Below are 22,662 nucleotides of genomic sequence, written 5' to 3'. Positions count from 1 at the left end.
TAAAATAAGTTCGTTCTTTGTTAATTTTGAGAATAAAAAAATAATTATTTCAAATCATTACAATGTTATATTACATTAAGAATTGAATATAGTATTTATTGGATTTGGATATCCATAGATCTAATTATAATAATTATTCCTTCTAGTTAATCAAGTATAAATCAATAAAATTTTGAATACAGTGGTTTATATCTTAGAAATAAAAACTTATATGAAATAGAATCAAAATAAATGTGGTTTAGTTATCATATTATTAGCAAATATTATATTTCATTTTTCCATTGATACTTTAACCACAATCAACCTTAAAAGCTGCTAAATACTCTTTTAAATTAATCCAAAAGAAAGTCATCAATCCAAGGAATCGAACATGTAGACATATCCTCAAGAGTATGCTATCCTTGTTCATATATTAATCATCATTGCAAAGTCAAATGACATCATCTTTCATTTTGTCAACAATTACTAGTTTTCTCTATGGAGATACACCAAGCATGGTCATTCTCAAATAAAGCATATCCTTTAATTGGATTATTAATTCAATATATTCATTATAATTGATTCGTATGGTAAAAGGCCAGCTATATATTTCATTTTAATTTCCCATGTAGTAACTATTATTATACCCGGTATTATAAGGGATATTTATTTAGTTAAATGTATTAAAGTGTATATGGGTACTCTAACTATTTTGTAATGAAAAATAGTATTTCCAAATGAAAAAATATATTTACCTATAAATATAATGCGATGATCTATATTGTAGCTTAATTAGACAGCTGGATATGTTACAATATGTTATCAAAATGATTTGGATAATATTGGTATGCTAGAGATTGGGTATAGTATACCTCATGATTGTAAATTCAATTATTGATATCATAGTGGTCATCAATGGCCTTTCCCTCTCTTTGTTCCACTTGAATTTAACTTAGGGAAATCCCTAATACAATTGGCTTACAAGGATCGTGCTTTCTAGATGGGAAAACTAGAGGAATTGGCTTACAAGGATCATTTTACAAGTAGCTACTAGTAAACCTCTAGGGGTTTGTAGCCTATCCTCCTCTCCATAAACATGGTCACAATCGAGGGGATTTGAACTTTGGAACTCTCAGTTTTCATAGATTTCACATTATTTTTTATATTTTTAATCTAAGTTATATTGTTTTGAGAAAATTTCTTAATACTTTTTTTTAGATTGAAGAATTAATAATAGAGTTTCAAGCTACCATTAATTAAAAATCGAATACGTAGCTTATTGAAATTAAATTTGAGTGAGAAGAATAACAACCATTCCACCTAAATAAGTTAATTAACATAAATCAATAAAAAGATTAATATAGTAATTTATTCCTTGGAAATAAAAACTTAAATCGAAACTAATCTTAAATTATTATTTGAAATTGTCATCAACTATATTTGAAACACATTATTCATTATGCTTATTCATTAGATGTATAAATACTTTTGATTATTACTCGACTTACACGGTACCTGATAGGTAGTCATTGCGGGAAGCAATTGCACCTAGAACATAAGTTTGTGGTACTATGAGATTTCACCACCTGACAACCATAAGGGTAACTTTCTCTAATACCTTCACTCAGTCTTACCAAATATGATTACCAACACCTAGGATTTTTTAAATGCCACTTTAAAACATAGTCTATGGCTTATTTAAGGAGTAGTGGATCTACTAGGCTAGAGTATTTTTCTTTTATAAGGCAAGCTTGCTTGAATTGAATTAGCACTTCATCACATGAAAACCACTTTGCACCAACTATGCACATAGTTTCTTCTTTTTGTTTGTTAATTTGATTCACTTCCTTATCCCTTTAGCCTCCTAGAATCACAGGCCCTCACCCTTAATATTCCTATCAAATGATTATTTGCACCTGCTCGATGAGTCAAGTTCCCTCCTCCCCCTATACTACCTTTAGGTTATAACTCTTCTTATTCATTTAGTAGTTTGTCTTATTCTACTTCCACTCAACCTTATTAAACACACACCAAATTAGATGGTTAGAATTTAGATAACTCATGTGATTGAATTATATTCACAAGATTTACATATTAACACATATTGTTCTTAACCTTGGTTTTCATCTTCCAAGAGGTCGCTTGGACTTCAATTATTGTTCGAATTCCTCCAAACCATTCTTGATGGATTAGGTGTCCAAAATTCCCCCCTTTATTCTGAAGGGTTGTATATGGGTCCAAAAAGAGAGATGAAATACAAAATTGTGGACAAATCAATGGTTAGATGTGCTCTTTGCTGGACACTTATTATTGCTAGTTTGATCAGTAGCATCAAGTGTGTTGACATTAATGGAAATAGGCTAACATTGTTGTCAACTAGGCTAGCATTCATGTGCATGGTGTACCAAGCTCTGTGGGAGACCCATGGTCTTTGCAGCCTTTATTAGAGGACCATCATAATAGAAGGTCTATCATAGGAGTTATTAATCCTATAGCTATGATGGTTTTACAGTTCTGGGATATGAAGGAATTTATACCTCAAAAGACAAGATCATATGAATTTAAAAATAGCGTAGTTGGAAAGTTCTTAGAAAGAGCTTTCCAACGGTGCGTTGAAGTCCGAGAAAGGCCATCTAGATCAAAATTTATCACCAGTCAAAGGTTGCAGACCCAAGGGTCAAACATTTAGGCCAAATCTAGGATCAGCGTTGGCAGTCTCTACAATTGGTATCATGTTTGGTGGTTCGGTAGAAGTGGCAGACACATCACCTCAAGAGATCGACCCATATGTGACAAAGGAGAGTGCAATATAAAGTCTTGGGATGATTAGGCTCTAGGAGAAAATTGTGGAGCTGGAACACAAGTGGCAGAGGATGAATCATAAGCTCAGGAGAGATGTGCAAGGGGATGCCCACATCCACATCAACCTCAGAAGAATTTCCCGAAAGCACCCAATATGTGCACAAATGTGAACCTTCGGGATGACGTAATCCCCAAAGGAAGCATTGCGAACGGAGGCAATGATTGGCGAAAGCACTACAATGGGAGACCCCATGGAACAACAAATATCAAAGGTCCTTCTCTAGAAGAGCCAAGTGCATTAAAACTTGGAAGAGCCCAAAATGATGTAGGTTCAGGAAATGTTGCATAATGAGCAGCAAAGGGACATGGCCCGAGACCCCTTTCTCTCTCCATACTGTCAAATTTTTAATTTGATTTTGATGACATCATCATGATGTCAGCACAGGGGACACATGGCATGTGTTTTCGGCACTTACAAGTGGCCTAGTGGGACACAAGTAAACGGATAGGATTACAGAGCAGTGGGACATAGAGGAATGTCAATTGGCACTGACAGGTAATCATAGTTTCTATTTGAGAGGCCTTTATTCACAATGAAAGACCCACCATGACACGTATTCCTGGAAGGCTTCGGATTGGCACATTATTAAAAGAGGTACCCCCAATGGACACATAATCCCAAAAGGAAGTTCTAGGGCTAAGGTAAATCACCTAGACTTCATTTTTTGTGCATTATATGACCACAAGCACAGAAGAATAATGCATGGTGATTTATCCCTAGGGGTTATTGTATAAATGGGCACCTAGGACCAATTTTGCGATGGTCTTGAGTGTTAACCAACCAAGGGATTTCAGGTTGAGTTCAATGCAGAAAATTGCTACGAACATATGTTTTAAAAGGTCCTTTGGGCTATATAGAAAGCACCACAAGCATATGTTTAAACGACACGAACAGGTTAGCAGTAGGGTCTCTCCATATTTGGAAGCTAAACCAAAATTTTTTATACTCCGCAATTGGATTATGCAGTAAATGAATGGGTTGGCAACCAAATTTCACAATTGGTGCCAATGGAAAAATTAGCACTAAGGAATAGTGCCCAGGCCAGGAGATTAAAACTGCAAGGATGATGATCTGCAGATAAAATTAGTGGAATGTTAGCATCAATCTGAGCAATTCAAACCTAAGTGCTTCTCACTCCATGAAAAGAAAAATGAGAGAATGGCTCTGAGAGTACTATGATCATTTCACATCATAGATATGCATGTTGATGTTCTCCTCAAGCCTTGTGAACCTTAAGGAGCAGCAGTGGAGTGATATTCTGATGTTAGAGATTTTATCAAACATAACTCAATTCAGTCTACAATTATTATTATCGGCACCACCACATTTTACAAAACTACATTTTAGATTATTAATTTAAACTGCCATCAATCATTTTTGAAACATATAATTCATTATATTTTTTAAAGTTGTGGGAGCGTTAGTCCACGTACATGGTGCCCCCCAAAAATTCATAGTGTTAATATCATGTTTTGAAGAGAGTTTTGGGGTGGTTTTCCAATTTAAACCTGTGTTGTTGATATGAATACCACAAGCAATCTTAGAAACTTCTATATCCTTCTTTTTATTTTATTGAAAAGGTCATCACTCAAGGAATCAAGCATGTATGCATATCCTTGAGAGTATAATCTCCTTGTTCATATATTAATAATCATTGCAAAATCAAAAGATATCAGCTTTCATTTTGTCAAAGATCACTAGTTTTCTCTATGGAGACACACCATGCATGACCATCCTCAGGTAAAGCATATCCTTTAATTGTATGCTTAATTCATTATGCTTAGGAGTGTTCATTCATTCATTAAGTCAACGTTTTTCATCAAATGGAATTCAAGTAACAAAAGGTAAAATCAATATTTCAAACCACACAACACACTATGATGTTCCAAGGAAGGGTTATTGTTTAGTTCAATCAAATAAATCCTACAACGTTTCTGCAAACACTTGTTCACTTTCATTTATAGGATAAACACACGAAAACCTTTCATTTATTTCTTCATATATTCTAAACCATTAACGTTACCATCCTTCACTATGTGACACTCAAAAGAAGCCTATGGGTTTCCAACCAATCCATGCCCATTATCAAGTCATAAGTTTTAACCACTTTTCTATATAAACTCATATCAGTTGGACCCCTAATGTCTACTAGAAAATTCTCGACAAGAGGACCTACTAACTTCTTTATTGCATATTTCATTTCAAATAGATTAAAAGCATCATGCTCATGGGATACTATACCACATGAGTAAAACCAAAGGGAAAATGAATCTAGTTATAGCCTTATAGTCAATCAAAATAAAGATGGAAAACATTAGTCGTATGCTTTATTTTTCTGATGTCATTGTTAAGTTCTCTTTTGAGGCAATCAAGAGGTTATTTTAGGAATTGACCATAAAGCATAGGAAATCTCCTTCCAAAAATCTTGAGATAACTATGAAAAGGGAAAGTAAAATGTGAAGAGGGAACTATATCTCTCCCCTTTTGAATACAAGTATGATTTATATAACCAATAAAATGATGTAGTGTAGACTGACAAATTATATGAAATTGAGGGAAAGAACACGCAAAACCCTACTTCCTTAACTCGTCCAACGTTGCTATTGCCAATACTTATAATCATAACAACATTGAAGATTCTTGGAAATCCCTTTCATCTTGCACCTGAGGTCGCCCAACATTATCACTATAGTTCATTTTAAATATCCTCCACATTAGCTACAAGATTCCTTCGCACTCTAACTAACTCCTCTAATTATTCGAAACAAGAAATAAATAGGAAGTAGTATAGCTCCTTTCTTTTCACTCAATTTGGTATAATCACAAACACCTCATATTCATTGTTTTTGCGGACCTTCCCATGTCCATTCTACAATAGCTTACATAATATTACCATTGGATTTTTCTATCAGCTTGCAATGCAAGCATAGTTACAAAAATAATCAATCACTTAGACATTTTTTACACATCCAAACATATAATATGTTGTGTAAAATAACACCAAAATTCGAATCATAAAGTCCTAGAAGTTTTCAATGCAAAGGATTTCCTGAAGAAAAAAAATGAAAATAAAATATTGACATTCTTCACCTTTGCATACTTTTCCACACTAGGTGAAACCATTATCTTTTTAAACTACATTTAGATTTATAAATATTGAGAGGTAACACAACAGGTAGAGGAAAGGGAACCAAGTTGAGGAATAAGCTCAATGTGTGAGAAGAGTCGTTTGCATTGCTTTTGTTTAAAATGACATGGGAGAGAAATGCGCACGTATTTCAAGGAGGCATCCAATGCCAGTGCGTCCTAATCATGCAAAAAAGATAACTTACAAGCATGCAAGTGAATATTTTGTCAGATCTGTGACGAAACTAGGCAGAGCAGTAATCAGGTGCATTAGGTCTACAATAAGGAAAACATAATAGGTAGAATGCTCAAGTTTAGTTCAAACGGGAAGAAATGACATCGAGATAAAAGGTGAAATATCGGTGACGGTGCCAATATTGAGGAAAAAAAAATTTGTGGCTTTCACATAATTCAGCAGGTTAGGAAGGAACTTGCTCTAATACCATGTTAAACACACACAAAGTATATATGAATAATTTAGATAACTCATCTGATTGCATTCTATTCCCAAGGTTTACATATTAATACATGGTTTTTTAACCCTTAGTTTTCATCTTCCAAGAGGTCGCTTAGACTTCTATGAATGTCTGAATTCATGCACACCAATCCTATCAGATTAGGCATCCAAAAAACCCCAACCTATTTCCAGTATGGAAGGTATCAACCCTATTGTGGGTGCTAACAATGGAAGTAATTTTGGTGTTAATGGCATAAATAACATGGGTCCCACCAATGGAAACAATATAGTAATGACCACCACAATGTACGCAACTCGGACTTTTCTTTTGTTTATGGCTAGTTTGAACCTCCTTGATTTGAGCCAACCAATAATTGATCCTCTCTTGCATGATTTTGCATGGCATACATGCCAACCAAACTTCTCTAAAATATCCCCAATTTTGAGGGTGATTTTGCATCTTTGTATTTATGGTTATATCTGTAATTTGTGGTGTTCCTGTTTAAATCCAAATCAGTGGATGAGATGCCACATGTCATGTTTTACCACTTCATTAGACTCATTACCATGATGTTGACTGGCACAAACATTTTCTACTTGCTATTTCTTTTTGGTTTATTAGCATAATTTTGATTTGAGGATATAGAATAGAGTCTTGCATTAACTATATGCACAGTTTCAACAAAGTATATCCTTCAAGAAAATCACAACAATTTATCATGTCATTGTCGCAGTTATCTAATCATGATTGCAAACACATAACAAAAGTTATGAAGTTTGCACTCATGAATTAAAGCTATAATGTGAATCATCCATTTACATGTTATTAAGTGGAAATGATATCATATAACTTGTTTAGCAAGACCATTGCATAGAATCGCCCCCTAACTAACTAACACCTTTTATTAAGCATGTAATTTGAATAACAACCTAATTGTGAGAACCTTATATCTATGAAAAATAGGCACAAACTCGAAATAAATTAAGCTCCTTAAATTTGATCCTTGGTCATTTCCATCTCTTTAGCCATGGATTTTATAAACCTGTTAAACCCCTTTTCAAATTTGGTCTTTAGCCCTTAATCTTGTCCATTGTTTATAATAATAAAAAATCTTCATTCACAGTATATTTGTATTCAAACATATATAGAAGGATATGACTAAATTTGCATTCTTGCACCAAAGCTAGAATACAAATCATGCATGTGTATATCCTTATGCAGATCCTTAATAATAAATGGAAAATTTACCAAGTAACATGTTTACCAAGACCATTAGATGCCAAGTAAAATTTCATTGAGTTTATGTTGAGTATGATATTTAAGTTTACCATTTCCCATATATCATGACATGAAAAACATGCTAGGATATAAATGAATAAATTGTTTGCAAAACATGGTCTTGGAAACTATTACAAGCAGCAATATGTGTTGCTCATAAGGAATTTTGGAAGTACTTTTCCAAGACCATAGAGACATGATCATGTCTATTTTTCAAGTGCAATAGATACAATCACTAATTTATTAAATACGGATAATTACTTCTAATAATGTAGATCTCCTTTTAACAATTGAATTTTATCATTAAGAAGTTATACTTCGGAAATTCAACCATCAACTCACAAGGACAATAGATATCAGAATGCACAAAGAGAACATATTTACCCTGGGAAAACCGAGCAAAATTTACTTAGATAAATTATTCAATTCAACAAGAGATATTCCTAATATTGCTAGTCAACTATGAGGTCAAACTGACCAACAATGTTATGGTCAAAGCTAGTCAAACAACCCTTTTATCAAGTCAAAATATTTCCCTTCAACTTCAGCCCTCTCGGATCTTCCTAGGCTGAATTTCATCCTCCTAGAATATGCCCAGAAACTCGACCCTGCTACCCAAAATGTTATGCCCAGAATTTTGGACCTACATCCTAGAAGTCCGGCCTGTTACCCAAAAACTTCCTAGAAAGTCACATGTTCAACGTATATAAATCGATAAATGTTCTTGATGTGAATTTGTCCTTATTTTCCTTCTTCATTGTTGTTCTTCTTCGCTTGGATGCCCAAAATATTTCTACCTGTGTGAGAAATCGAATCGTGACTTGTGGAGGAGGTTAAGTTCTCTATATATAATGTTGTGTCTCTATGAATGGGTGTCTCTTCACTAGAGCAGACTTGACATTAAGGAGGACCGAATTGAAAAATTTGGAGCCAAAAAATCAGAATTCAAATTTTCAAAATTTCTTTCTTGATATCGACATGAACAATGTGTCTTATATTAATTCTTTCAAGGGAAAAAATGACATGAAGAACATATCATAGAACTACATTATATACTTCAAGGGATAAAATATAAATTATAAAGGCCAACCATGGCTACAAGATTCAGCACTCCCTCTTAACTAGGGAGGTATTCGTAATAACTACGCAGATGTTATTTTGTTGACAAAATTCTCTAACAGAAGGCTATAGAAAATCATCATCATTATTCTATTACCATGAATAGGTGAGCAATTTTGGCACATGGTAAACCAATAGCATCCACTAATTACCATAATCTGGTCAAACATCTTTGACATGTGGTAAATCAACAACCTCAACCAATTAATAATTCTAGTCAATACCTCTGACCTATGGTATATCCTCACCAAAATCTTGGTTGATACTCTTAACACATGGTACATCATTTAGCATCAACTAATAACCATAATTCCAGTCTTTTTCGCATATGGTATACAAACTAATCTTGGTTCACCATTATTCGGTTCAATGTCTTCGATGCATGGTAAATCTCCAAAGGCCACATTTTATCTAAGTAATTTAGGGACTTATTTTAACTGATCCTCATGCTCCAGGAATATTCTTCCTAATTTGTGTCAACATACATTACAAAAGAAGAACAATTATCCTCTATTGGACCATTCTCGCCAATTAGGGTCAATATACTTGACATAGGAAGAATGTCGATCCATGATGTTATCTCATGAGCACTCCCTCTCACTGAGACAAACATTCTCAATAAGTCCATGATTGTCCCTGAAGTATACAAAATACTATCTGGACAAAGGCTTTCTAAGTATATCAGTGATATGATCATTAGTAGAGACATATTAGAGATTCACTTCTCCCTTCTGCACTATGTCATGAATTAAGTGGTACTTGATCTCGATGTACTTCAAATTGTCATGGAAAATTGGATTATCTATCAAATTAACACAGCTTTGATTGTCACAATATATCATAGTCGGTTCTAGCACCTGATCAAATAGTCTTGTGAGTAACTCCCAAAGCCACACTACTTCACAACTCGCTAGAATGGATGCAATATAATCTACCTCAGCAGTGTTAAGTGCAATACATTTCTACTTCCTACTCATCCACGAATCATAGAGTATCCCGAGCTAAAGAAACCTTCGGAAGTACTATTTTTGTCTTCAACGCTCCCTGCCCAATCTGCATCTGTATATCCCTACAATTGTATATCACCGTTTGAGACATATGTCAAACCATAATAAATTGTACCATGAAAATTGATGAGGCTCAAAAATAGGTGCATCATAAGGGTCATAATGTCATCCTCCATCTTTGGAACTATGTCTTTCTCACATTTATCTATAATTTTTGTTATATTATGCCTAGTGAGAAGGGTAAAAGATGTTTTTCTATGTCATGTAACCTAATATGGTTTAATTGGAGGAAACAGAGGATTTTTTTGGATAATTTACATGTATGGGCTGGGAGTAGACAACGGGGAGAGATTCTAGGAGGTTTTCCACCTCCTTAACTCCTTCAATGATCCCAAGATCACCACACACTCTCTCATCATCTCGAGGTCATTTGACATTGATGCAATGATAATGATAAGCTTGTTATTGGTTAATCACTAAGTTATCTCTAGAGGGTTGAGGCTCTTGGGTTTGGGCCCAAACCCAATGGCTTAGGCCCCTCTTGTGTATTGGTATTTCTTTTTAGTTCAGAGTGTTTATTAGTTTTCTGCATTTCATTAGAAAATAACCCTTAAAAATCTTGTGATTGTGACCTCTATCTCATCTCTCCCATGGGAGCACGAATGGAAGGATCTACAATCACAGTCCAAAAATACTATGTTTATGATTTCTTGGAAGAAGGTCTATGCTATTCATATTGTTTTTCATGGGCTTAATATAGCTTAGGAGCTGATTCATTGACTGGATCGGAGTTTTTGACACAGATTAGGTCACATTTAAATTCAACTCACCCTTTCCACTATTAGTTGTTTCATTTTTCAATGATGAAAGGGTATATGCATGTGATGTTGCAGGGATATTTGTATCTTCAAGAAAGGGGCCTTTCACCACATCCATATTGGACTTCCTCGGCATCTTTTATGAAGCTCAAATTCTATCTTCAAAGTTATGTTCTTGAGATCAGCCTCTTAGATCACCGTGAGAAGCTCTCCTAGTTCAAAACAGGCCTTCGAAAGGATTTGAAATTGGATAGGGGTGTTGGTCAAGTTTAATCCATTTACCTCAACCTCCATCCACCTTTCCATCCCTGGAACCCATCATTCCTACCTCCTAAATCTTCTCGGCAACCTTCCTATAGAATTACAGGCCTTCAAGTAGCAATATAGGGTACCTGTCGCAGCCTTCTATAACATACATGTAGCGTGCTCTTTCTCCACTTATTTTGACCTTTTATGCAATTTGGACTTAGTTTAGAAGTAGGTTGGCCCCCAACTGTGACTCAATGATCAAGGGAAGCACCTAAGCCACTCCAACCATCGTTTTCCTTTCCTGCAAAATAAGATAGCTTGACTTTCTTTATTACAGATTTGGCACAAATAAAACATTGGTATATATGCAAGTGTGAGCTATATAGATGATAAATGGAATCTTGAGTTATAATTTGGTGGGTTAACTTCTTGTCTGCAAGTATATTTGGTAGCTAGATGGTTGATTGCAAGATAATGTAGTTCCTTATCTACAAGTAGTGTAGCTCTTATATTTTCATGAATTGATTCAATAACATTTACAAGTTGAAGTTCAAAAATAATTTTCCTTTTGATCATTAAAGGTAGCTTCTAAGTTGCACCTTCATTAGTTAGTTTTCCTTCTAATTCAGTAGGAAGAATGGTCTTGGAGAACTATTGATCAAATTTCCTAGTTGAGGGTGGCATGAGTAGAATCCCATCTACTGTGTATATAGCATTCTCACCTCGAAGTGTGTACGAACCTTCGGTTGATAAATAGAGTTGAGGAGCCCTTCGGAGTTGCAGAACTCTTGGTGCAATACCAGGTCTCACCACTTTCTTGCGTCATTGTCGGGGAGGTGTCTAGGTAGATGTTATATATGCTTCAACATTGTTTTATGTTTTACATACAGTTTTGAAAAAGAAACATAAAAACAAAAGAGAAAAATTCCTTTCATACCTCGTAGGAATAGAGATACCCAAGGAAAATTCTTACCGAACACCCCCACCCCCTCAAGTAGTCAACCTTCACTCGTCTCCGGTGACTGCGAGCTTCCCTCTCTGACTCTAGGGGTGTTAGAAGACCCTCTAGGTGAGAAACCTGAGATATTTGAAGAACCTATTCGGGAAGGAGAAGTACCCACTTCACCTACCCAAACCATGGCTGGAAATAGGAACAATGATTTTTTTCCCTATCATAGAGACTAGTGGAGAGGCTAGAATGGAGAATATCGGCCCTAATTCCATTCCACACTTTCATGGGTTAGCCTCTAAGGATCTTGATACCTTTATGTTTAAATTTTTGGTTACCTATAGGACCTATGACTATGCCTCTAATGACCAGAAGTTGAATTTATTCCCATCTACCCTTAAGGATGCAGCCTTGGGCTGGTTTATGGGTCTACCTGGGGATAACGCCACTACCTAGGCTCAAATTCAGCAAGCTTTTAATGACAAGTGCAGGGACTACTGTAGGTCCAAATAAACCAAGGAATAAATATTTAGAATGACTCTTAGACATGATGAATCCTTGGAAGACTATGAGGAGAGATTTCAACTCAGTTATAGGAGGGCCAGATGCACCCTTGATCTTGAATCACTCAAGCTAGTTCTTCTTTGAGGGATTAGGGAGGACATGCTGGAAAACATCAACATGTTGTCTCGGACAGATATCTATCATTTATCCTATGACGGCATCAAAGCATTGTTCAAAATTCCCTCTAGGGCCAATAGAAAGAAGGGTAGGGCTAGTCAAGGCTTGATCAATTCCTCCCCTTCCACAACATCCATCAAGAATGAGATTAGGAACATGTTGGAAGACTTTAAAAGTGAAATTTATGTGCCTTTTCTTTGCAAATGGATACCATGCAAATGAAGAGGAAACCAAAGGAAGTAGAGAGAGCCCTAGTTATTTTATGCCCTAAATGAACTAAAAGAAAACCCAAAAATGAATGCCCATTACATGTTGTATAGGTCTGCTCAATCTGTGAGGAGAACCATGCCACAGATAAATACCCTTCTTTTATTTGTTTAAAAGTTGTATACAAAGGGGCGGAAGGTGGGGCTGAGCACCTCTGCTTTATAAATCAAAGGAGGCCTCAAGGACCTCGTCCATACCAGCAGGGCATGCAAGGTGCATCTTACTCTTAATACCATCCCTACCAGAATGCACCCTTTCCACCATAGTACTATTCCCCTCATCCATCACGTTCCACACCTCCTCCTTGGCTTGATGCCCCTCAATATCCTCCCCAACATGTCAATTAACCATTTCAGCCATATGTTTCCCAACCTCCTAAATGGAATAACCCATCACATGGGTGGAGGCCTCAACTTAACCAACCTCCTACTTTACTGCTCCACCTCCACCTCAACCACAAATCACTCATCCCGCTCCAACCAAGCAACCTCAGATGCATGCTCAACCTAATCTGAACCCGAATAATGAGCAAGCACAACAAGTCTACATTGGAGAGACATCTTACCGTTCCTATGCTATGGAGATCTAAGAAATAAACCTTAGGTCCAAAAGGGAACTTGAAGATAACCAACCTCCATCTCCACCTTAAGAACTTGAAGAGGAAAAGGAAGAGAGTACCCCTAAAGTAAATCCACCTCCTTTTCCGTAGAGATCGATCCATCCCAGCTAGCACCCCCCAGAAGAGACTGAACTTATGGGAGGACACAAGAAATGGAAGATCCCAACCAATGCATAAGAAATGGCTAAGATCTAACAAAGATCGGCAGCTAACAGAAAAATAAATAAATAGATCCAATAGATCAGAAAAAACAAGAAGATCAATGCCTAGTACAAGTCAAAAACCCTCTCCCAATGAAGGACAAAAAATCTAAAGAAATCAAGCCAAATAAAATGAATTTGTACCAGTTCTAGCTATTAAATAGATAGCTCAAACAGATCGAGGATAGAAAGAAAAACTTTTGAAGACAAAAATTGGTCTTTCGAGGCTAGAAGCTCGGTCGCACACAGAAGACAGGATAAATTTGGTTGGTCCCTAGGGTTCAATTATTGTATAAGTTTCCTAACTTCTCGGTCAAGTTGATCTCCTTGGAATGGAAAAGACTAGAAACCTTTTTCACAATTACTTTAGTACTTTTTCATGATTGAAATTACTTTAGTACCTTCCTAATTTATTTTTCATTGCAAGGACAACATGTTCCATTAGTTGGGAGGAGGGGGAGGGGGAACATGGGGTAATTCTCCTGACTATTACATTGCTAATCTTCTAATCACTTCACCCTCATAATCAACTATATCTTCCATAATCTCTAGCACACTAAGGTCCATTATGACACAACACTCTAGAAGTCACTAAATTTTATTTTTGGCATTGATACCTTATTTGGAAATTACTAACCCTCATCTTCCTCATTACATGAATGTTGTCAATGTTTCCATTATTACTATTATTGTTTGGTACTGCTATTGGTGTTCATAGCATATTGCTACCACTATTTAATATGATACATCAATCTTTTGCGCAATGGGAAGTTCAACTATCCAACATGAACCTGTCACCTTCAAACAACTTTGGGGCAACCCTGAAGTGTGTCAAATTTTTCAAGATGGAGGGTGGATAATCTATAGGGTTTCACCTATAAGTTTTTCCTATTTACAACTATAGCGCGGGGACTCAAAATTAGAGTAATAGAGGAAATCCTTGCCCACGTTATAGGGATAACTTGAATCAATGAGCTTTAGAATCAACTGCTTATTACTGGGAGAAATTGCCAAAGATGATGGTAGGGGAGTTGAAAGAGGTATTATGTTTACTTTATGTCTAATTAATTATTTCCACAAGTTTTGAGCACTATGCTGATAACTTTAGATTTAAAATAATAAACTACATAATAAAAGATTTCAAAATAGTTTAGGAGGATATCCTAATTAAATATCTATGATTGGGAGGTGAAACTTAACGCACAGATCAAACTTGCTCACTTCCATTTATACAACATAAAATTGTAAAATCATTAAATGTAATGCACCATATAAAAATATTTAAGAAAGAGAGTTGTTAAAATAGGTGATTTCATTGTCAACATTGTTTTGAGCACTATGTTGATAACTTTAGATTTAAAATAATAAATTACATAATAAAAGATTTCGAAATAGTTTAAGAGGATATCCTAATTAAATATCTATGATCGGGAGGTGAAACTTAACGCACAGATCAAACTTGCTCACTTCCATTTATTTAGACGATGACATACGTTGTCGGTTTTCTTTTATTTAGATGATGACATGCGTTGTCGGTTTTCTTTTATTTAGACGATGACATGCGGTGCGGTGAATGAGTTTTTCTTTTTTTGGAAATTTTTTTATATTAAAATGGAATTGGAATTGAGTGCAGGCATTGATAGAAGAAGGAGCCCAGTACATATTTGTCCAAGGAATGCCACCTCTGGGATGTTTGCCCGCCATACTTACTCTAGACCCTTATCCGAGGAACTCCGATTATGATGAAAATGGATGCCTAGCATCATATAACCAACTCTCCCAGGATCATAACACAGCGTTGCAGGAGACACTAGAGCAGCTAAGGATTCAATATCCACACGCCATATTGGTGTATGCAGACTACTATAATATGTTTATGGAAATAATCAAGAACCATGCAGCATACGGTACGTACGGAAATTTTGGATTCGGTTAATAAACTCATATACATTTTGGATTGGATTAGTGTAGTGTAATGACAATGTTGAAATGATGCAGGTTTTACCGCTAATACATTTCAGTCTTGCTGTGGAACTGGAGAACTTTTTAATTTTGATATCATGCATACGTGTGGGACACCAGGAGTGTTAGCATGCTCAAATCCAGAAAGAGCCATCAGTTGGGATGGAATACATTTCACTGAAGCCGCATACAAAATTATTTCACAATTCATCATCAACAAAGCCCAATATACTCAGCCACCTTTCAGTGACATGATGAAAATCTCTGAGAATGGCCTTTGTGATGCCACCAGGGAACCACCTTATGAGAATGTTTTGTAATGGCGGTTCTGGAGTGAAATATGTCAAATCTCTGGTAATGGCCTTTGTGATGCAGCCACTAGTTAATATTTTGTATTCGCTATTAATATGTATTCTGAATTGAATGTCAAATCTCAATAGGACTTTTGAATTTGAGTCCCTATTTCTTTCATTTGTATTTCAATGGGGGATTTTTTATAATAATAATATTTAATTTGAGTCCCTATTTCTTTCATTTGTATTTCAATGGCGGATTTTTTATAATAATAATATTTTTAATTGTATATTGGTATTCTGAAATAAAAAATTATTATAACGCTTTTAAATTTGAGTTATATTTTTTATTTAAATTATATTGTTGTTTAAATTATTATTTATGTTTTATGTTTTTTAATTTGAGTTACATTTTTTTATTTATATTTTGTTATTTTTTGGGATAAAATAAGTTCGTTCTTTGTTAATTTTGAGAATAAAAAAATAATTATTTCAAATCATTACAATGTTATATTACATTAAGAATTGAATATAGTATTTATTGGATTTGGATATCTGTAGATCTAATTATAATAATTATTCGTTCTAGTTAATCAAGTATAAACCAATAAAATTTTGAATACAGTGGTTTATATCTTAGAAATAAAAACTTATATGAAATAGAATCAAAATAAATGTGGTTTAGTTATCATATTATTAGCAAATATTATATTTCATTTTTGTTGGAAAACATTTTTTTTAATGCACCAACACATTTTAAGAATTATATTTTAAATTATTATTTGAAATTGCCATCAAATATATTTGAAACATTTTATTCATTAGATCTATGAAAGTTATGGTTTGAAACATTTTATTCATTAGATTTATGAAAGTTGTGGGGTATTAGTCAGCCTTCTTGGTACTCAAAAATCTCATGGTGTAGATATCTCATTTTGAACATAATTTTTGGATTGTTTTCCACTTTAAACTTATGTTATTGATACTTTAACCACAATCAACCTTAAAAGCTGCTAAATCCTCTTTTAAATTAATCCAAAAGAAAGTCATCAATCCAAGGAATCGGACATGTAGACATATCCTCAAGAGTATGCTATCCTTGTTCATATATTAATCATCATTGCAAAGTCAAATGACATCATCTTTCATTTTGTCAACAATTACTAGTTTTTTCTATGGAGATACACCAAGCATGGTCATTCTCAAATAAAGCATATCCTTTAATTGGATGATTAATTCATTATATTCATTATAATTCATTCGTATGGTAAAAGGCCAGTTATATATTTCATTTTAATTTCCCATGTAGTAACTATTATTATAACCTGTATTATAACGAATATTTATTTAGTTAAATGTATTAAAGTGTATATGGGTACTCTAACTATTTTGTATTGAAAAATATTATTTCCAAATGAAAAATTATATTTACCTATAAATCTAATGCGATGATCTAGATTGTAGCTTAATTAGACAACTGGATATGTTACAATATGTTATCAAAATGATTTGGATAATATTGGTATGCTAGACATTGGGTATAGTATACCTCATGATTGTAAATTCAATTATTTATATCACAGTGGTCATCCATGGCCTTTCCCTCTCTTTGTTCGACTTGAATTTAACTTAGGGAAATCCCTAATACAATTGGCTTACAAGGATCGTGCTTTCTAGATGGAAAAACTAGAGGAATTGGCTTACAAGGATCATTTTACAAGTAGCTACCAGTAAACCTCTAGGGTTTTGTAGCCTATCCTCCTCTCCATAAACATGGTCACAACCGAGGGGATTTGAACTTTGGCACTCTCAGTTTTCATAGATTTCACATTATTTTTTATATTTTTAATCTAAGTTATATTGTTTTGAGAAAATTTCTTAATACTTTTTTTTAGATTGAAGAATTAATAATAGAGTTTCAAGCTACCATTAAAAATTGAATACATAGCTTATTGAAATTAAATTTGAGTGAGAAGAATAACAACCATTCCACCTAAATAAGTTAATTAACATAAATCAATAAAAAGATTAATATAGTAGTTTATTTCTTGGAAATGAAAACTTAAATCGAAACTAATCTTAAATTATTATTTGAAATTGTCATCAACTATATTTGAAACACGTTATTCATTACGCTTATTCATTAGATTTATAAATACTTTTGATTATTACTCGACTTACACGGTACCTGATAGGTAGTCATTGCGGGAAGCAATTGCACCTAGAACATAAGTTTGTGGGACTATGAGATTTCACCACCTGACAACCATAAGGGTAACTTTCTCTAATACCTTCACTCAATCTTACCAAATATGATTACCAACACCTAGGATTTTTTAAATGCCACTTTAAAACATAGTCTATGGCTTATTTAAGGAGTAGTGGATCTACTAGGCTAGAGTATTTTTCTTTTATAGGGAAAGCTTGCTTGAATTGAATTAGCACTTCATCGCATGAAAACAACTTTGCACCAACTATGCACATAGTTTCTTCTTTTTGTTTGTTAATTTGATTCACTTCCTTATCCCTTTAGCCTCCTAGAATCACAGGCCCTCACCCTTAATTTCCTCTCAAATGATTATTTGCACCTGCTCAATGAGTCAAGTTCCCTCCTCCCCCTATACTACCTTTAGGTTATAACTCTTATTATTCATTTAGTAGTTTGTCTTATTCTACTTCCACTCAACCTTATTAAACACACACCAAATTAGATGGTTAGAATTTAGATAACTCATGTGATTGAATTATATTCACAAGACTTACATATTAATACATATTGTTCTTAGCCTTGGTTTTCATCTTCCAAGAGGTCTCTTGGACTTCAACTATTGTTGGAATTCCTCCAAACCAACCTTGATGGATTAGGTGTCCAAAATTCCCCCCTTTATTCTGAAGGGGTGTATATGGGTCCAAAAAGAGAGAATAAATACAAAATTGTGGACAAATCAATGGTTAGATGTGCTCTTTGTTGGACAGTTAGTATTGCTAGGTTGGTCGGTAGCATCAAGTGTGTTGACATTAATGGAAACTAGGCTAACATTGATTTCAACTAGGCTAGCATTCATGTGCATGGTGTACCAAGCTCAATGGGAGACCCATGGTATTTGCAGCATTTATTAGAGGACCATCATAATAGAAGGTCTATCATAGGAGTTATTAATCCTATAGCTATGATGGTTTTACAGTTCCGGGATATGAAGGAATTTATACCTCAGAAGACAAGATCATATGAATTTAAAAATAGCGTAGTTTGACAGTTCTTAGAAAGAGCTTTCCAACGGTGCATTGAAGTCCGAGAAAGGCCATCTAGATCAAAATTTATCACCAGTCAAAGGTTGCAGACCCAAGGTCAAACATTTAGGCCAAATCTAGGATCAGCGTTGGCAGTCTCTAAAATTGGTATCATGTTTGGTGGTTCGGCAGAAGTGGCAGACACATCACCTCAAGAGATCGACCCATATGTGACAAAGGAGAGTGCAATATAAAGTCTTGGGATGATTAAGCTCTAGGATCAAAATTGTGGAGGTTCAACACAAGTGGCAGAGGATGAATCATAAGCTCAGGAGAGATGTGCAAGTGGATGCCCACATCCACATCAACCTCAGAAGAATTTCCCGAAAGCACCCAATATGTGCACAAATGTGAACCTTCAGGATGACGTAGTCCCCAAAGGAAGCATTGCGGATGGAGGCAATGATTGGCGAAAGCACTACAATGGGAGACCCCATGGGACAACAAATATCAAAGGTCCTTCTCTAGAAGAGCCAAGTGCATTAAAACTTGGAAGAACCCAAAATGATGTAGGTTCAGGAAATGTTGCATAATGAGCAGCAAAGGGACATGGCCCGAGACCCCTTTCTCTCTCCATACTGTCGAATTTTTAATTGGCTTTTGATGACATCATCATGATGTCAGCACAGGGGAAACATGGCATGTGTTTTCGGCACTTACAAGTGGCCTAGTGGGACACAAGTAAACGGATAGGATTACAGAGCAGTGGGACATAGAGGAATGTCAATTGGCACTGACAGGTAATCCTAGTTTCTATTTGAGAGGCCTTTATTCACAATGAAGGACCCACCATGACACGTATTCCTGGAAGGCTTCGGATTGGCACATTATTAAAAGAGGTACCCCCAATGGACACATAATCCCAAAAGGAAGTTCGAGGGCTAAGGTAAAGCACCTAGACTTCCTTTTTTGTGCATTATATGACCACAAGCACAGAAGAACAATGCATGGTGATTTAACCCTAGGGGTTATTGTATAAATGGGCACCCAGGACCAATTTTGCGATGGTCTTGAGTGTTAACCAATCAAGGGATTTCAGGTTGAGTTCAATGCAGAAAATTGATACGTACATATGTTTTAAAAGGTCCTTTGGGCTATATAAAAAGCACCACAAGTATATGTTTAAACGAAACGAACAAATTAGCAGCAGAGTCTCTCCATATTTGGAAGCTAAACCAAAATTTGTTATACTCCGCAATTGGATTATGCAGGAAATGAATGGGTTGGCAACCAAATTTCACAATTGGTGCCAATGGAAAAATTAGCACTAAGGAATAGTGCCTAGGCCAAGAGGCTGAAACTGCAAGGATGATGATCTGTAGATAAAATTAGTGGAATGTTAGGATCAATCTGACCAAGTCAAACCTAAGTGCTTCTCACTCCATGAAAAGAAAAATGAGAGAATGGCTCTGAGAGTACTATGATCATATCACATCATAGATATCCATGTTGATGTTCTCCTCAAGCCTTGTGAACCTTAAGGAGCAGAAGTGGAGTGATATTCTGATGTTTAGAGATTTTATCAAACATAACTCAATTCAATCTACAATTATTATTATCGGCACCACCACATTTTACAAAACTACATTTTAAATTATTAATTGAAACTGCCATCAATCATATTTGAAACATATCATTCATTATATTTTTTAAAGTTGAGGGAGCATTAGTCCACGTGCATGGTGCCCCCCAAAAATTCATAGTGTTAATATCATGTTTTGAAGAGTGTTTTGGGGTGGTCTTCCACTTTAAACCTGTGTTGTTGATATGAATACCACAAGCAATCTTAGAAACTACCATATCCTTTTATTTTATTTTATTGAAAAGGTCATCAATCCAAGGAATCGAGCATGTATGCATATCCTTGAGAGTATAATCTCCTTGTTCATATATTAATAATCATTGCAAAATCAAAATATATCAGCCTTCATTTTGTCAAAGATCACTAGTTTTCTCTATGGAGACACACCATGCATGACCATCCTCAAATAAATCATATCCTTTAATTGTATGCTTAATTCATTATGCTTAGGAGTGTTCATTCATTCATTAAGTCAATGTTTTTCATCAAATGGAATTCAAGTAACGAAAGGGGAAATCAATATTTCAAACCACACAACATACTATGATGTTCCAAGGAAGGGTTATTGTTTAGTTCAATCGAATAAATCCTACAACGTTATTCAAACACTTGTTCACTTTCATTTATAGGATAAACACACGGAAACCTTTCATTTATTTCTACAAATATCAACTGATTATTCTAAACCATTAACGTTACCATCCTTCACTATGTGACACTCAAAAGAAGCCTATGGATTTCCAACCAATAGATGCCCATTATCAAGTCATAATTTTTGACCACTTTTCTATATAAACTCATATCAGTTGGACCCCTAATGTCTACTAGAAAATTCTCGACAAGAGGACCTACTAACTTCTTTATTGCATATGTCATTTCAAATAGATTAAGAGCATCATGCTCATGGGATACTATACCACATGAGTAAAACCAAAGGGAAAATGAATCTAGTTATAGCCTTATAGTCAATCAAAATAAAGACGGAAAGCATTAGTCGTCTGCTTTATTTTTTTGATGTCATTGTTAAGTTCTCTTTTGAGGCAATCAAGAGGTTATTTCAGGAATTAACCATAAAGCATAGGAATTCTCCTTCCAAAAATCTTGAGATAACTATGAAAATGGAAAGTAAAATGTGAAGAGGGAACTATATCTCTCCCATTTTGAATACGAGTATGATTTCTACAACCAATAAAATGATGTACTATAGACTGTCAAATTATAAGAAATTGAGGGAAAGAACACGGAAAACCATGCAGTACTACTTCCTTACCTCATCCAACGTGACAACCGGGGGAGATGGAGAGAGTAGGGTTCGATCCGGGAACCCTAGGCCCTAAGCCTAGGTGATGCAGACGGCGCAGGTAAGGACACGCAGGTACGGGAGCTTAGGGTGCTGGCAGTGTCAACGACGCTGTCTTCTGGTGGGCAAGCGGAAAAGGAGACAGCTGGATTAAAAATTTCGTTTGCAGTCTGGCGACGGGTTCCGTTCCCGTTTGGGCTTAGTGGGGTTTTGTTACCTGGTGGTTTTTCCTTCGCAAACTTTCTTGGCATTTTTACGACTGTTCCTTTCGTTGAGGTCAACTTCCCTGCCTGCAAGCGGTTTTCAGCGTTCTCCCCGGGTAACGGTTGCGAGGAGGTGGCAGTTGTTACGGGGTTCTTGTGTTTTTTACTATGGTAATTTCAAATGAAACGGTGGAGCTTGACCCAACACCGGAGGATATACTCTCGGTCTGGGGAAAGGAGATCACTGAGCAGAATATTGGCAAGTTTTTTGGGCATCTCGACAGTCATGCGTCGGCATTGTTCTCGGCAGGAGGTCCGCGAACCACAAAAGGTCTACGGGACGAGAGTTGGGGTCTTTCAGGCGGCCTCGGCAATATCGGCAAGGGTTCTGAGGAGGAAAATGCTCAAGCAAAGTTAG

At 35.4% G+C, this 22,662-nt stretch overlaps 1 pseudogene; it reads left to right on the top strand.

The window, feature by feature from the left end:
• The first annotated feature begins 15,097 nt into the window (after positions 1-15,097).
• On the top strand, positions 15,098-15,895 carry LOC149202065 (GDSL esterase/lipase At3g48460 pseudogene; annotated as a pseudogene).
• Positions 15,896-22,662: the final 6,767 nt, after the last annotated feature.

The sequence above is a fragment of the Pinus tabuliformis genome, chromosome 2_1 (assembly GCF_031772625.1).
Source record: "Pinus tabuliformis cultivar Carrire ecotype Pingquan chromosome 2_1, CPIR1, whole genome shotgun sequence".
Taxonomy (NCBI): domain Eukaryota; kingdom Viridiplantae; phylum Streptophyta; class Pinopsida; order Pinales; family Pinaceae; genus Pinus; species Pinus tabuliformis.
The sequence above is the reverse complement of the archived record's forward strand: the minus strand, read 5'-3'. Positions and strand labels throughout refer to the sequence as shown.